We start from the raw sequence: 15,501 nt of genomic DNA on the forward strand, positions 1-15,501 counted from the left end.
TCTAGTAGACAGCCACTAGAGGTGGAGTTAACCCTGCAATGTAATTATTGCAGTTTATAAAAAACTGCAATAATTACAGCTGCAGGGTTAAGGGTAGTGGGAGTTGGCACCCAGACCACTCCAATGAGCAGAAGTGGTCTGGGTGCCTGGAGTGTCCCTTTAAAGTCCAGACCTCAACTCCATTGAAATGGTGTGTTAGGACCCTAAAATAGCCATGTATAAATAATGACCCGTGTAATATGTCATGTGTTGTTTTTCATCTGAGGTTGTATTTACCTAATTTTAAGATGGTGATTGTTACGTCCTGATATGTAAAACCATAGAATTCAAAGAGGTTGTATTTTCTTTTTACCATTACTGTATATCTATTGACTGTGGTGGAATTTCAATGAAATTCAACACAGCCAAAACCTTTCATAAGATATTGCTTCTCTGAAATGTTCAAAAGTGACAGAGATGCTTTACACGGTTGTTTTGTTGTTGTTGGTTTTTTTTTCTTCCAGGTTTTACACACAAACACACACACACACACTTCACTTTTCTTATTTTCTATTTTCTTCCAAATTAAATTACGACATTAACTGTCCAGTCTTGAATTTAATATAAGCATGTTTTGTAATACCAATAACTCTAGGTCCTCTATTTTGTTAATCAACTTGTCAGTGATAACAAAGTAACATTTACAATATTTTATTTAAATGTGATGATCCCACCAGTCCTTCAGTTAACTTTGCTCATAAATAAGCTTCCCAGCCTATCCAAATATCTCATCTTTTATTTACAGCTTTGCACACCCCAATCAATGAGGCACTGTAAGCCTGATGAGCACATACAGCTCACTGCAAAGGTGCTTTGGGTAACACCTCTTCAGGTGTCTAAATCAGGGTCCCTCTGTTGCAGCACTGCTAAGGCAGAAGCAAGCTTCTGCAATAGTCTCAACCATCTTTAGGTGGTAATGATAGGCTCAAAGCACTCAGTTTCTTCATGTTTAGAAATTTCCCACCATATAAGTGTCTTATAAGTGTAACATGAGTTACAGAAGGACCTAACAGCAGCATGTGTTATCGTAATAGTATGTCCTGAGATTATTGCTGTAAGTCATTGTCAATCTTGATTATCTGGAAGTTAGTTTAAAATGTGCTTTTTAAAAAGGGTGGCTGGTCGAAATTTAAAAAAAGTCCTAGTGTACAAAGATTGCATAGAGCAGGAAGGGACAGGATAACTATAAGGGTGCAAGATTTCATTTATAGAACATATAGCATATTGGTTTGATTCAACTACAAGTTTACAAATCTTGTCTGAAACTATTTCAATAAGAGAAAAAAAAGTAATTAACATCTATTTTGTATTTAGTTTTAACCAGCCATTCCTACAACTGTCAATCTTCTGCTAAACCACAACACAAGTTATTTAAACTGTTTGTTAATAGATAAACTGTGTTGTGTAAGCTAGTTAAAAAAAAAAAAAAATATATATATATTGTACCTAAAATATGCTGTGTCTTTTCTAAATACTGTATACTTCTGTGTATGTCAAATGATATATGTAAGTGCTGGTGTTCAAGGACTGGGAGTAAGGTTTAATTTTAAAGAAAATAAAAAAATAACACATTCATCCTGCACCTTCTTACAAAGGAAAGAACCCATGCATGCATGTTATGTGTGTTCCCTTATATCCATTTAACAGATTACCGTATATCAACTAGCAGTATCATTTTGATGTGATCACAGAAATGCATTCAGTGGTGCCTTGCTAACCTTTGAAGCTGTTACAGTTATGGAATGACTGCTTGAGCATTGTAGAAAATATTTGTCAAAAGATGCCGCTGACCAGTCCTAATGCAAAGGAGTGGACGGTAACTGAGGTTTAGGGAGTTTGTGCACTGGCTGTCAGTTGCTCTCATTTGCATACACCTATAGGTACATGTTGCTAATTAAATGTATGTGTTTAGCTAGTTTAGTATGCATTTTTGAGTGTGCTGCTAATTTGGTGTATGTTAGTTTAAATGGTAGTGGCATGTGGGAGTGACTGTTTAGATACTTTTGTGAGCTTAGTTGATGGCTAAATGTGCATGGTTTCTCAGTAAAACATTTTATTGGCATTTTATGATTAATTTATTAACGTATTATCTTTTGGTTCTTGATCCTGAATTTTAGGAAAATAGTCAAACCCTGACCTTTGAATCACAATACATAAAACAATGTCTTTATTAAACATTCACAAGTAAGTCCACACACTAACTTTCATATCCGCTACGGGTTATTGCACTATAGGTTTTCAGAAAAAGAAAGTACACCCTCTTTGATTTTGTATGATTTTATATATCTGGATAGGACAATCATCTGGTCCTTAGCAGATCTTAAAATTGGGTAAATACGTCAGATGAACAACAACACATTGAGAAACCATGTGTGGAAAAACAAAGAACACTTTTTTTTTGTATGACTTTATCAGTGTCTCACATCATTGTGGAGAAATTTTGGCCCAATCATATTTAAAACGTTGCTTCAGTTTATTGAGGTTTGATGGCATTTGTTTATGCACAGCTCCCTTAAGGTCCTGTCACAGGATTTCAATCGGGTTGAGGTCTGGACTTTGACTGGGCCATTGCAGAATCTTGGTTCTTTAATTTTTCTGTCATTCGATTGTAGATTTTTTGGTGTTCTTGGGATCATCATCATGCTGCATGAACAATTTTGGCTAAGCTTGAGCTGTAGGACAGATGGCCTCACATTTGACTCTATAATACTTTGGTATACAGAGGAGTTCATGGTTGATGCAATTACAGCAAGGTTCACAGGTCCTGTGGCAGCAAATGAAGCCCAAATTATCACCCCTCTACCACCATGCTTGAGCTATGAGGTGTTTGTGCTATGTTTGGTTTTTGACAAACCTGGCACTGTGCATTATGGTCAAACATCCCTTCCTTGGTCTTGTGTGTGCAATGGATTCAGGTAAGTAGCTGAAGGGGTTTGTTTTCCTGGCACTGGAGAATCATTATAACATGATTACTGAGGCCTTTAGTTTCTATGATGTAACTCTTTTTTTTTTTTTTTTGCAATTTATCTGTGCATTCCACAGTCTGACCTTTGGGTGGATTTGCTGGGACATCCACTCCTGGGAAGATTGGCAACTTTTCCACTTGTGAATAATCTTTCTCACTGTAGAATGAGGGACTTTAAATTGTTTGGAAATGGCGTTATAACCCTTTCCAGTTTGATGGGTAGCTATGATTGCTTTGCTAAGATCATTGCTGATCTCTGTCCACCTTGGCATTTTGTTAACAACACACACTTCAATGCTCCAGACAAGAAAGCTGCTAAAACGTTGGTTTTGATAGAAAACTACCCAATTTTAAGGCCTGCCAAGGAACAGATGATTATGTCCTGATATGTAAAACCATAGTATTCAGATGGTGTACATTTTTCATGTGTGAACCCTTATTTTTTTGGCATTTTCATAATGCAAAAGCCAAACAGAAATTGAAGGGACCTGCCAGGCACCCATACATTTGGTGAAATTTGTAGGTTATGTTAGCTATAGTTGTTTTTTATTTTTAATTTTTTAGGGGTGTATTTACTCACAGCTGCTCTTATCTTTGAGAGTGTCTAAGAACTACATTGATTTTTAGAAATCATTGCATTTCTTAGCCTGCCTCTCAGAGATGTCAATTAACGTGACAGTTTTTGGCTGTGTTGTGCATGAAAAAAATGGCTTCATTTTCAATCAGATGTAACTTACTTTCAATATTTATTTTATTTTCATGCTCTTTACCCTTTACTTACATATAGAAAGGTCCTGCAGGGCCTAGCATGCTGTTAACAGAGAAGAAGATAAATTCTAAATGAAACAGAATTTGCAATAAAGAAAGTGTAAACATTAATGTCTCTTTACTGGAAGTGTTTAGGAAGACTGGGCAAGTCATATGCAGGGAGGTGTGCCTAGGGCTGCATAAACAAAACAAAAGCTCCTAAGTGGTAGATAATTGAGAAGTGAGAGTGCAGGCATGATCTATACACCAAAATTACTTCATTATGCCAACATTGTTTTGGTGACTGTCGTGTCCCTTTAAGCATGAACATGACTATATAACTGCAAAATCCCTGACTTTGTGCAAGTGAATCTTGAAGAATTGATTATATTTTTAAGGCAATGGGTGGTCACCAAAGTTCATTCACTTTGCATTTCATTAACTAATAAGAACACACAATTAACGTTTCTAGTTTATAAAGCATTCTTACTTTATACCTCTAACTTTTACACCGTTGTGTATCTGTGTATGAGGTACTATAGAACATTAAGTGAGCAGCATGATTGAATCAGTTTCTGATTTAGTAAGCAATCATTTACTGCAAATCAAATATTTGTGACCATCTTTGTTTTTGTTTTTTCTTGTCCATTTTTTAGTTTAGTATACATTTAATGCATTTAGAACATTTGCGAACCAGACTGGGGTGTGCTTTTTAAGAAGATCAGAAATAGTAATATATGACTCTGTTAATATATTTAATACATTGATTTAAATGTAATACATTTCAATGAATTGTACCGTTATTATTGAACTCTACCAGAAAATATTCCTTCTCAAAGGAATGTTAGCAACAATAGTTGCCTGACCAGTTAAATTCACAAACTAATCTTCTATTCTATAAGTTAAAGGAACACTATAGTCACCAAAATTACTTTAGCTAAATAAAGCAGTTTTAGTGTATAGATCATTCCCCTGCAATTTCACTGCTCAATTCACTGTCATTTAGGAGTTAAATCACTTTGTTTCTGTTTATGTAGCACTAGCCACACCTCCCCTGGCTATGATTGACAGAGCCTGCATGAAAAAAAACTGGTTTCACTTTCAAACAGATGTAATTTACCTTAAATAATTGTATCTCAATCTCTAAATTGAACTTTGATCACATACAGGAGGCTCTTGCAGGGTCTAGCAAGCTATTAACATAGCAGGGGATAAGAAAATCTTAATTAAACATAACTTGCAATAAAGAAAGCCTATAGGGCTCTCTTTACAGGAAGTGTTTATGGAAGGCTGTGCAAGTCACATGCAGGGAGGTGTGACTAGGGTTCATAAACAAAGGGATTTAACTCCTAAATGGCAGAGGATTGAGCAGTGAGGCTGCAGTGGCATGTTCTATACACCAAAACTGCTTCATTAAGCTAAAGTTGTTCAGGTGACTATAGTGTCCCTTTAAAAATGAATGCGGTCTTTTGTACACCGTAAAAGATTGTTTGTATGGGTTATTGGCATAGCAACCTTTTCTGTGAATAGGCGGTCACTAAAATGGCTGTCCGTATAGATTGCTTTAACCCCTTAATGACCAAACTTCTGGAATAAAAGGGAATCATGACGTGTCACACACGTCATGTGTCCTTAAGGGGTTAAAAAGCAACGATTTACAGAACCCCAAAAAGTGATCCTTAAATTGGCCACAAGATTTACTATCTCATTGTAATTATGACTACAATAGTCCTTTCCAAGAATGTTTGACAAATACTGTGGGAGGCACATCTGATTGTAAATATATTGGCAACACCCTTTCCAACTTGGGTTTGGAAGGATTCCATTGGCTAATGAGCCAAATGTTACATGTCTTCTTAATTAAAGAAAAACAGGTGTTTGGAAAATATGTTTCATGGTGAAGGGATTACAATAACTACTATTTGCATGTGTTACATAGAGCTTCTTCCATTATGCATGCTCCAGGCTAGCTAGGATAGTCACGCTTATTTTACAAAGTGCTACTGAGATTAAAACATTGTATTCGTTTTCTGTGCTGCTCAGTGTTACTTTATTCACCCATTATTGTTTTTATATATATATATCTATAGATATATATATATATATATATATATATAGATATATATACTTAATACAATGTTAAACAAAAATCTGCACACCAGTCAAGCCATAAGACTTGCTTTTCCCACAGAAATCCCAAAACTGCAGCAATGTTGCAACCGCAAAGGATTCTGGGTGGGCATATGCAAATTAGTTCAACAAAGAATCAAATTTTTGCCTCATTCCATTTTAAACATGGATTCCTTTTAATCTGTGTTTGCAGTATACAACTGCTTGGAACATTGGAAATTGTGTTTCTCTTCTGTGTCATTAACTCTTGTTTTAGTTGCTTGTTTGGTTTTAATAGGTTAATTTTTTTTTTTTGTCAATCATTTTTTTATTGATGTACAGAATCGCATGGGGTACAGAAAGAAGATTGGGATACAGTACAGATTATACATAGCAGGTGTAGTCTAGTACATTGCATATCAACCCCAGTCTCTCATAGATCATATAATGCAATAAACATTTGGAGCTAAAACGCAGTAATATGTCTTAATATTGAGTTCAGCCGATCTCTCGGTTGAGGGATCATTTAGCTGTTCGTTATCCTAGGTTCTCTCTTTTTTCTTTTATGTTCTCCTATGTTAGTGTCTTTCCTTCCCCTCTCCTCCCATTCCCACCTCTCCCCCCTCCCCCTCATTCCCCTCCCGTATCCACTCCCCCTCTCAGCTCCTTCCTCCTCCATTCCCCCTCTCCCTTCCATAGAAAGTGCCATCCCTGTGGAGTAATGCGTTCATGTGTGGTAGTGACCGAGGCCGTGTGTGCAGGGGTAGATTTTGCGTTCAGGTGATTAGTGAGCAGCTTGTGTGTAGGACTAGTGTTCTTCCCCGTGATCCAACCCCTCCCCTCCCCCCCCCCCTCTTGGGGGGGAGGGGGGGAGGGGATGCCGCCCCTCCGTCTGTTCTGGCAAGAGTGCACCCATGATGAGAGATCTCGCCACGGGCCGAGCGTGCCACAGGTGAGGAGCGTTGTCAGGTGTATGTGGGTGACGACTGGGACGTGTCAAGGCCGTCTCCTGGTGCGTGTCACTACAGGGCTATGTGCGTGTTAGGTCCAGGGCGATTACCCGATAAGTTACTGTCGCTCGTCCCAGTCGTCCATCCCAGGTGTCCCCACCGGGTGCACCCTTGTCCCCACCGCACGGATCTCATTTTCACGTCTGCTCAGGTCATGAGCTCCCCTCTCGCTCCATATCTCCGTCTCGGCTCCACCGGGCTCCTATCCCTCCAATCGTGGGGGGGGGGGGGGGGGGGGGCGCTGGGAAGCGGGGTGGGTGAGCGGGGCCACAGAGGAAGAAATAAAACAAACAAAAAAAAAACGGGGGGGTGGGGGGGGGGAGGAGGAAAAAGAGGAAGAAAAATACGGTGTCTACCTAGATCTTGACGTCTAGGCGGTAGCCGTCCCTGCGGCCATGTTCTGCCTCTGGGCCATGAAGGTACACCAGGGGAGCCACGTGATGGCGCATTTGTCTCCTGTTCCGTGTAGCGATGCCGTAAGGGATTCCATACTATATATATCTTCTACCCTGGTCATCCACTGTTCCACTGTCGGCGACTCCGTCGAGCGCCATTTAAGTGGGATGAGAGACTTGGCTGCATTAAGCAGATGTTTGGTGAGGGAGCGTTTATAGGTGGCAATGGGGCGTGTGGTGTGGTGGAGTAACATTGGCAGAGGCTGCAACGGGAGTTCTGGCTCTGCTATGTTCGTGATTTTGGAGTGGATTTGTTTCCAGTACTGCTGAATTTTGGGACACGACCACCAGATGTGGATGTCTGTCCCCCCTTCGGCTCCACATCGCCAGCAGGTGTCTGGGAGCTCGCTATTCATGCGGTGTAGTCTTGCAGGGGTTCTGTACCAGTTGACCATAATTTTATAATTAAGCTCCTGGAGTTTTGAGCATACTGTGCCTTGGTGTGCGAGGACATGAATCTTCTCCCACTGTTGCTCCGTTATCGACTGTTCCGTGACTCGCTCCCAGTGGGACATGTATTTCGGTGGCGCCCGTGGTGTGGTCGTGATCATCATGGTGTAGAGGAGGGTGATCCCCTGCAGCGGTCTCTCTCTGGCTGCGCACATATGTTCGAAAGCGGTGAGTTAATAGGTTAATTTGATAAATAATGCATATCATTGGAAACCACTGTACAGACAGGTTGCATTCAGGATTCTTGTTGACCTTGTTTAACATTAAGAAGAATCTATGCTTGTGGTGTGTTGTAGGTCACTGGGGAGACATACGTTATAAATTAATTGAAAGGCCATGGCATATTTTACTATGCTGTTTTGGTGCTGTTGTTCTAGCCCAAATATTCACGTGGTCTGGATTACGAGACTACAGTCTTTCAATCCTATGCAAACCAGAAGAAGCTCATTGTCCTATGCCTAATAGAGGTCTTCTTCTACCAATTTACCAATTTTCTAGTGAGTCTTTAAAAAAAAAAAAAAAAAGTATGTATGTATGTATGTATATATATATATATATATATATATATATATATATATATATATATATATATATATATAGTTAATACATTGCTAAACACAAATACACACACCAGTCAAGCCATAAGACTTGCTTTTCCCATAGAAATCTCACTTTAACAGCGCTCTCGCTACTGCAAGGGATTCTGGGTAAGCTCAACAAAGAACCACATTTTTGCCTCAATTACACTTTTTGCATGGATTCCTTGGAGGATATGTCTGCTGTATACAACAGCTTTGAAACACAACTCAAGAAGAGGAGCAAAGCCAGTAAACCACTCATGGACAGCTGTTTCATTGTTAATGCAACTTAGCAGCATTAGGTTGGTTGGTTACTGGCTTGCTATGGAGGCTTGGGGTTACTTGTAAAGTACATACCAACAGAGTTGTGGTGGGGAAAAAAGTGTGGATGAAAACCCCTTCTACCTGAAGTAAGTGGATAGTTAATACATTGCTAAACACAAATACACACACCAGTCAAGCCATAAGATGTGCTTTTCCCACAGAAATCTCACTTTCTTTGCGCAAAGGTGTAATATTAAGATAGCACAAATATATATATATATATATATATATATTTGTGCTCGGAATTTAATACGTAATGGATAGTATCTGTAAGGGCAAAGTGGTGTGCCAAAACCAACCAACGAACGAGTGGACCTGTAAATAAAAGAGGGCCCACCAAGGAGAATGTAATTATAACAGGGTGTAGGTGTGTGGGGACAATCAACTGTAACGGCAGAGGTGAGTAGGGGCTGGGAGTTTAAGTAGGGGGCTTACTCCTCCCACAAATTCAGGCCTAATGGCCTTTCTACTTGTGCTCGGAATTTAATACGTAATGGATAGTATCTGTAAGGGCAAAGTTGGTTGTGGTGTGCCGAAACCAACGTACGAGTGGGCCTGTAAATAAAAGAGGGCAAAAGAGAAGTTCGAGAAAATACACACTTTATTGCCTTTTACATAACCAAGTTCCTGAAAGCTTGACAAAGCTCTCCGGTCGTGGTATATATGAATGGTATATGGAGGATTTCCAATGACCCAGTCTCTTGATGATGTGGACCGGTGTGTTTGTGCTAGAGGCTGATGAGGCGGCTCCTATGCGGAAGGAGTGCCCGGAGAATGAAGCCGGATTGAAACCCAGTTTAGATAGTAGTGTTCTGACGTGTGACGTGAATTTAGCCGTGATGAGTTGATGCCCTTGTAGTGATAAGAGCGGTAAGCGGTAAGTCTGGTAAGTGCGCGGGATGGGTTGACCGTAGGTGGTCTAGCGCCTTGACCGGACACCAGGCATTATCGGTAGGGAAGAGAGGAATTACAGTGGGGTGTTGTGAATGATTGGTTTTAGTTGATGGGATCGAAAATAGGTAGTGATCCTCCACCTTTGTGAGGTGTGATGTTTTTAGGCTGTGCGTGATATCTCCTTGACAAACAACGGTGAACTCTCTGGGTCTGAGAAAACCGTAAAAAGCAAGATAAATAGCTGATTTGATCACCAGGTTTGTGTTGGGATCGAACGGGGATTCGTCAAGGAGATTGCTAAGTGATTTGAAGATAGGCCCATCTATAGGTAGTCTTGTGATGGTGAGTGGAACTGAAACCTTTAATATAGCTTTCAATACCTTTTTAATGGGATATGATGACAAGAAGGGGGTGGTGGTAGGAAAATTGGTGAGGCTATGGTGCTGAACCCCGGTGAGGTAAAGTTTAACGGTGTTGTGAGAAAGTTTAAGATGTAAGTGGCAGAAAGAGGCAAAAGCCACCATGGTTTGTGTAGAAAAGTCGCCTTGTAAACCAAATTCTGCAGTGAATTTGTTAAATATGGTAAGTGTCCAATTATAAGAGATAGCTGTGTTAGGTGATAGTGCTTGGTGAGTGAGAGTCCTAGCGTGATGCATTAGTGTGCTCAATTCAGGATTAGTTCGTGAAATCGTGGTGTCCTGGATGGCTGGTGGTGAGCCGTAGGGAGTGCCTGGGAGAATACCTGGAATTGAGAGGGAGAAAGAGCATCAGCGGCCTTGTTGTGGATACCCGGGATGTGAAAACAAACAATAGTCGTAGAAAGAGGAGCCCCCGTACTTGATGCCTAGATCCACCACCTTGTGGAGGTAGAGGTCTAACTCCTCTCTTCTGTGGTCATACACCGTGCAGATGACGTCACGGTATATCCAGAAGGCTATCACGAACTGGGGGATTGATAGTTTTTTATTAAGCCTGGGGTCTCTCGTCTTAAGCACCACTGATATGTCCCCGTAATTGTATGCCTTGTTCTCCAGTATGTCCTGGGAAGCTATGAGCAGAGACACCAGACACACGTCCTTCCCGTCTAAGATTTCTTTCCTGATAGAGTCTGGGACGGAGTGAGCTGGTGACTCGAAAGGTGCTGTGGCTGGTGCTGGAGAGGGGAGTATGGGAGGGGCATGGTGGTACAGCGGGGACAGCCGAGGTGGAGACTGGGAGGCCCAGTGTATTACCTGGGGAGGCCAAGTGGCGGTGAGAGGCTCTACCTATGATTTGGCTTAGGAAATTGTGGCCACAGACGTGGTGGCAGGGTGTTGGCCTCTCGTGACTTAAAGAGAATTCAAAATGTGTGGCTGTGACAGGTGAGGCCCTGACTATAGCCCTGTAGTGGGGTCTTGCCTCTGTTGAGGTGGGAGATGGCCTCGCGGGACCGGATTGCCTAATAGGGTGAGCTAAGGCGGTAGCCTAGACCCTGTAGCCAGTTCACTTGTATACTTAAGACTGGGAATTCTGGTGTAATGTGTGGATACTAACCTTGAAAGGGTTGTAAACGATAACTTGAACCTTCTAGTATTTTTAATGTAGCGAGTATTGTCTGCTGCTGTCCTCGTAGAAGAAGCCTGAGGATTAAGACAGATGTTGATGTATTTATGCGTAGCGTGGTGGCGTATGATTTGTAGTGAGGGTTGGCTGTTAGGAGTGCAACATGAGATCCTGAATTGAGGGATCTGAATGGTTAGTATAAGACTGGAACAAGTTTACATTATGGAGAGAGACTGACTGAGGCCTTGGGGTAGTGATTGCCGTACATGAGTAAGGACGTAAGTACCTGGTGGTATGGCTGAGTACTGAGTTGGGTAGGTTGGGTGTTTTTTCTTGCCTGATGGCAGTATGACCGTAGGCCTGGGTAGAAAAATTGTAAAGAATTAACACACCGAGGGCGTAAGACTGTGAGTCAGTCGGAATGAATTGAGACCGCGTTAGGTCTAAGAACTATACCTTGATTAGTAGTACAGGAACTATGATGAGCGTAACTGGTTTAATGCGTAGAAACTAGTGGAGGCCTAGAATAATACTGGAGCTATGGATTAACCCATGAATATTTCATAATTGGCAAAAGCTGTGACATTATGTAATAAATAACATGTCTTACTGTGACAAGTCTAGATTGCGTATTGTATTTGAGGCATAGACATGGATGAAACCAAAGTAAGTAAATACTATACATGGTTTTGTAAATAAAAGAACTTGGAAGAAGAATGCAAGAAACCGAGGCAATCTGTGAAGCCAAAGAAAATGTGACAGAGGCAAGATTAAATGACTGCATGACTTTAAGGAGAAGATTTAGTACAAATGTGGATTTACCAGAATTGCCCTAGAAGATCGTGTTTAATAATTAATATCTGTATGTAGAGTTTGTACAGGGTTGGTGTGGAATTAGAGAATTCTGCTCTTTTTAGTTTGGTGTCATGAGAAATCTATTTGAATTGATAAATGACTATTTAAACGTAGTTTACTAACCACTTAGGTGTAGGAAAAATAACTGATTACTAGTAAAAAATGGCTGAGGTTTTTTAATGTTTTAAACATATTTAAACCGGCAAACACAGTTTAGTAAAATATGGTAGTTTTAAACAGATTTAATAACTTTATACTAACAGGTAGGTATAAACAGTTAAATGACCGAACAGAAAGTATGAGCTTTAAAATGAAATTTGTGTGAATGAAATGCGTGAATTATTAGAATGGGATTTGTAGAATTAGCCGTACTAGGGACCTGTTTAGGTTAGTATAACGTGCGTTGGTTTAAATCCGTACGAATAGAAAAATAATGAATTAGGAAGTATGCGAGGGGTGAATAGGATTTACATCAATCGTTTAAGATGCCCGAACGGGTAAGTAAATAGGTACATGGTTTGTGCGTATTACCGAAAGGTAATACAGAAATATAACGATTAACACCAGCGTTATGCCTATACATGGTTCGGCAGTTTTGGCCGTACGAATGCGCCAATGATGCGTAAGTATAGCGGGTGTTCGTCTATTTTTGGGCGCGAACGCTGAATACATGAACGAGTACGGATACGTGTAAAGGAAAAAGGGAGCCTACCCCTACATTTTTAGGCCCGAACGGAGGGAAATAGCCGAACGCTATTTCCCTCACTAGCTTACTTGAGCGTGCCGGTCTCGTGACCGGAAGCCAGGTACTGCTACCGGGAGGAAAACGGGTGTCAGGGCCGCAGAACGGACGGAGGATTTCGCTGGACCTCTTGCTGCAGGAGACTGAAGCTGTTTGGCGGGAAGCTCGGACCAGAAGTGCTGGTTGCTATGGGGATAAAATATATATAACTAAATACAGAAATGTCCAGATACACCAGAGCATGGATAAGAAAAGACACACACGTAGTGGGTAAATAGATAGAGAAAAACTCTAAAAACAATTACCCTTGTACTGAAGTATTGTAGATAAGGACTCCTCACAGTCCTCAGATTAACATGGAAAATAGAAAATCTACAATACAATAACAACAGAAAAACAGTGCAATAATGCTATAACACTTTAAAATGGTGAGTAGATGCAAAATAGTCACACTCACAAACAGAAATTGATTGTAGGCGTTATCATAAACCTCAGGACTTGCGAAGCATCATGGCAGATATAGAGGAGAAAAAATATATAAAAATAATAGTGCAGAGTATCTTTGATAAAAATGAACACTTTAATGTACAAACACACTTACAAAATAGAAGTGGAAAACGGGCACATCAATAAATCCAATCTCAGGATCCCTGGAATCAGGAACATCAAAATGACCAATGTCCAGAAAAGAGATGTGAAAATAAAATACAAAATAAAACCAAAATCAGAAATTCTGCACTAAAATAGAAAGCCCTACGCGTTTCGTTCAGTAACCTGAACTTCCTCAGGGGAAAGTGAATCTCCTAGTCTGCATGCAACGTCCTTCAAGTCCCGGTCTTCTTTTAAACTCATCTGAGTTTGGCGCGCAGTAAGTCCCAGCCTATCCGCACCATACTTCCGGGTTCGGCATTTTCTATACTTCCGGGTGCGTTCCAATGACGTCACCGGAAATGCGACTCCGGTTTCATCCTTAGACTAAACCGGAAGTGATGATGCGTTCCATTCGGCAGTTTTGCGTTCCACCACTCGTCAAAGGGGCGGAAATGGACCATAATATGAAAAAACAATAATTACCACATCAGAAATCGATCTCATATCCCATAAGTCACCAGGATATCAATAAACAATAAAACAAACCTTCCTCTATAAAAAAATTACTAAATACATAAAGGAAAAATATAGGAAAAATAAAAAATAAGAAATAAGATATAAGATAAGAATATATATATAAAAGTAAAAATAAAAATTAAATTAAATTAAAATTAAAAATAAAAATGTAAAAATTAATAAAAAATAGCCTAAGACATATATATAGGGTCTTAAAGGAACAACCCATCAAAAGGTAAAACGACTTAAATGTATATATATATCTTATGCAACAAATTATGTATTTAGAGAAAACAAACCAAATCAAACTCTACATTCAGCCCCCTTGGTTGCATAGTTTGCAAGGTGTATATCCAGTATCCTTCTCTTTTCCTCAATAGTAATCCAAGGTCACCGCCCCTTTCGTCCAAAGACACTTGTTCAATAACAGTACATTGGAGGGTACTGAAATTGAAGGAAGGGCATTTATTACAGTGCACTGGCACTGAGTGTGTTACCATTTTCTGGTTTGTTTTCTCTAAATACATAATTTGTTGCATAAGATATATATATACATTTAAGTCGTTTTACCTTTTGATGGGTTGTTCCTTTAATACCCTATATATATGTCTTAGGCTATTTTTTATTCATTTTTACATTTTTATTTTTAATTTTAATTTATTTTTATTTTTACTTTTATATATATATTCTTATCTTATATCTTATTTCTTATTTTTTATTTTTCCTATATTTTTCCTTTATGTATTTAGTAATTTTTTATAGAGGAAGGTTTGTTTTATTGTTTATTGATATCCTGGTGACTTATGGGATATGAGATCGATTTCTGATGTGGTAATTATTGTTTTTTCATATTATGGTCCATTTCCGCCCCTTTGACGAGTGGTGGAACGCAAAACTGCCGAATGGAATGCATCATCACTTCCGGTTTAGTCTAAGGATGAAACCGGAGTCGCATTTCCGGTGACATCATTGGAACGCACCCGGAAGTATAGAAAATGCCGAACCCGGAAGTATGGTGCGGAGAGGCTGGGACTTACTGCGCGCCAAACTCAGATGAGTTTAAAAGAAGACCGGGACTTGAAGGACGTTGCATGCAGACTAGGAGATTCACTTGCCCCTGAGGAAGTTCAGGTTACTGAACGAAACGCGTAGGGCTTTCTATTTTAGTGCAGAATTTCTGATTTTGGTTTTATTTTGTATTTTATTTTCACATCTCTTTTCTGGACATTGGTCATTTTGATGTTCCTGATTCCAGGGATCCTGAGATTGGATTTATTGATGTGCCTGTTTTCCACTTCTATTTTGTAAGTGTGTTTGTACATTAAAGTGTTCATTTTTATCAAAGATACTCTGCACTATTATTTTTATATATTTTTTCTCCTCTATATCTGCCATGATGCTTCGCAAGTCCTGAGGTTTATGATAACGCCTACAATCAATTTCTGTTTGTGAGTGTGACTATTTTGCATCTACTCACCATTTTAAAGTGTTATAGCATTATTGCACTATGTTTTTCTGTTATTGTATTGTAGATTTTCTATTTTCCATGCTATGGGGATAGACAATCAACTGGAACGTCAGAGGAGAGTAGGGGCTTGGAGTTTAAGTAGGGGGCTTACTCCTCCCACAAATTCAGGCCTAATGGCCTTTCTACACACATACATATATATACACACATTATCTG

General features: G+C 39.8%; 1 protein-coding gene across 1 annotated transcript in view; it reads left to right on the forward strand.

The window, feature by feature from the left end:
• Nucleotides 1-15,501, forward strand: part of TAOK3 (TAO kinase 3) — a 140,573-nt gene that overhangs the window by 61,181 nt on the left and 63,891 nt on the right. The gene's annotated exons all lie outside the window — the stretch shown is intronic.

Source organism: Pelobates fuscus, chromosome 5 (assembly GCF_036172605.1).
Source record: "Pelobates fuscus isolate aPelFus1 chromosome 5, aPelFus1.pri, whole genome shotgun sequence".
In the NCBI taxonomy this organism is placed as follows: Eukaryota; Metazoa; Chordata; class Amphibia; order Anura; family Pelobatidae; genus Pelobates; species Pelobates fuscus.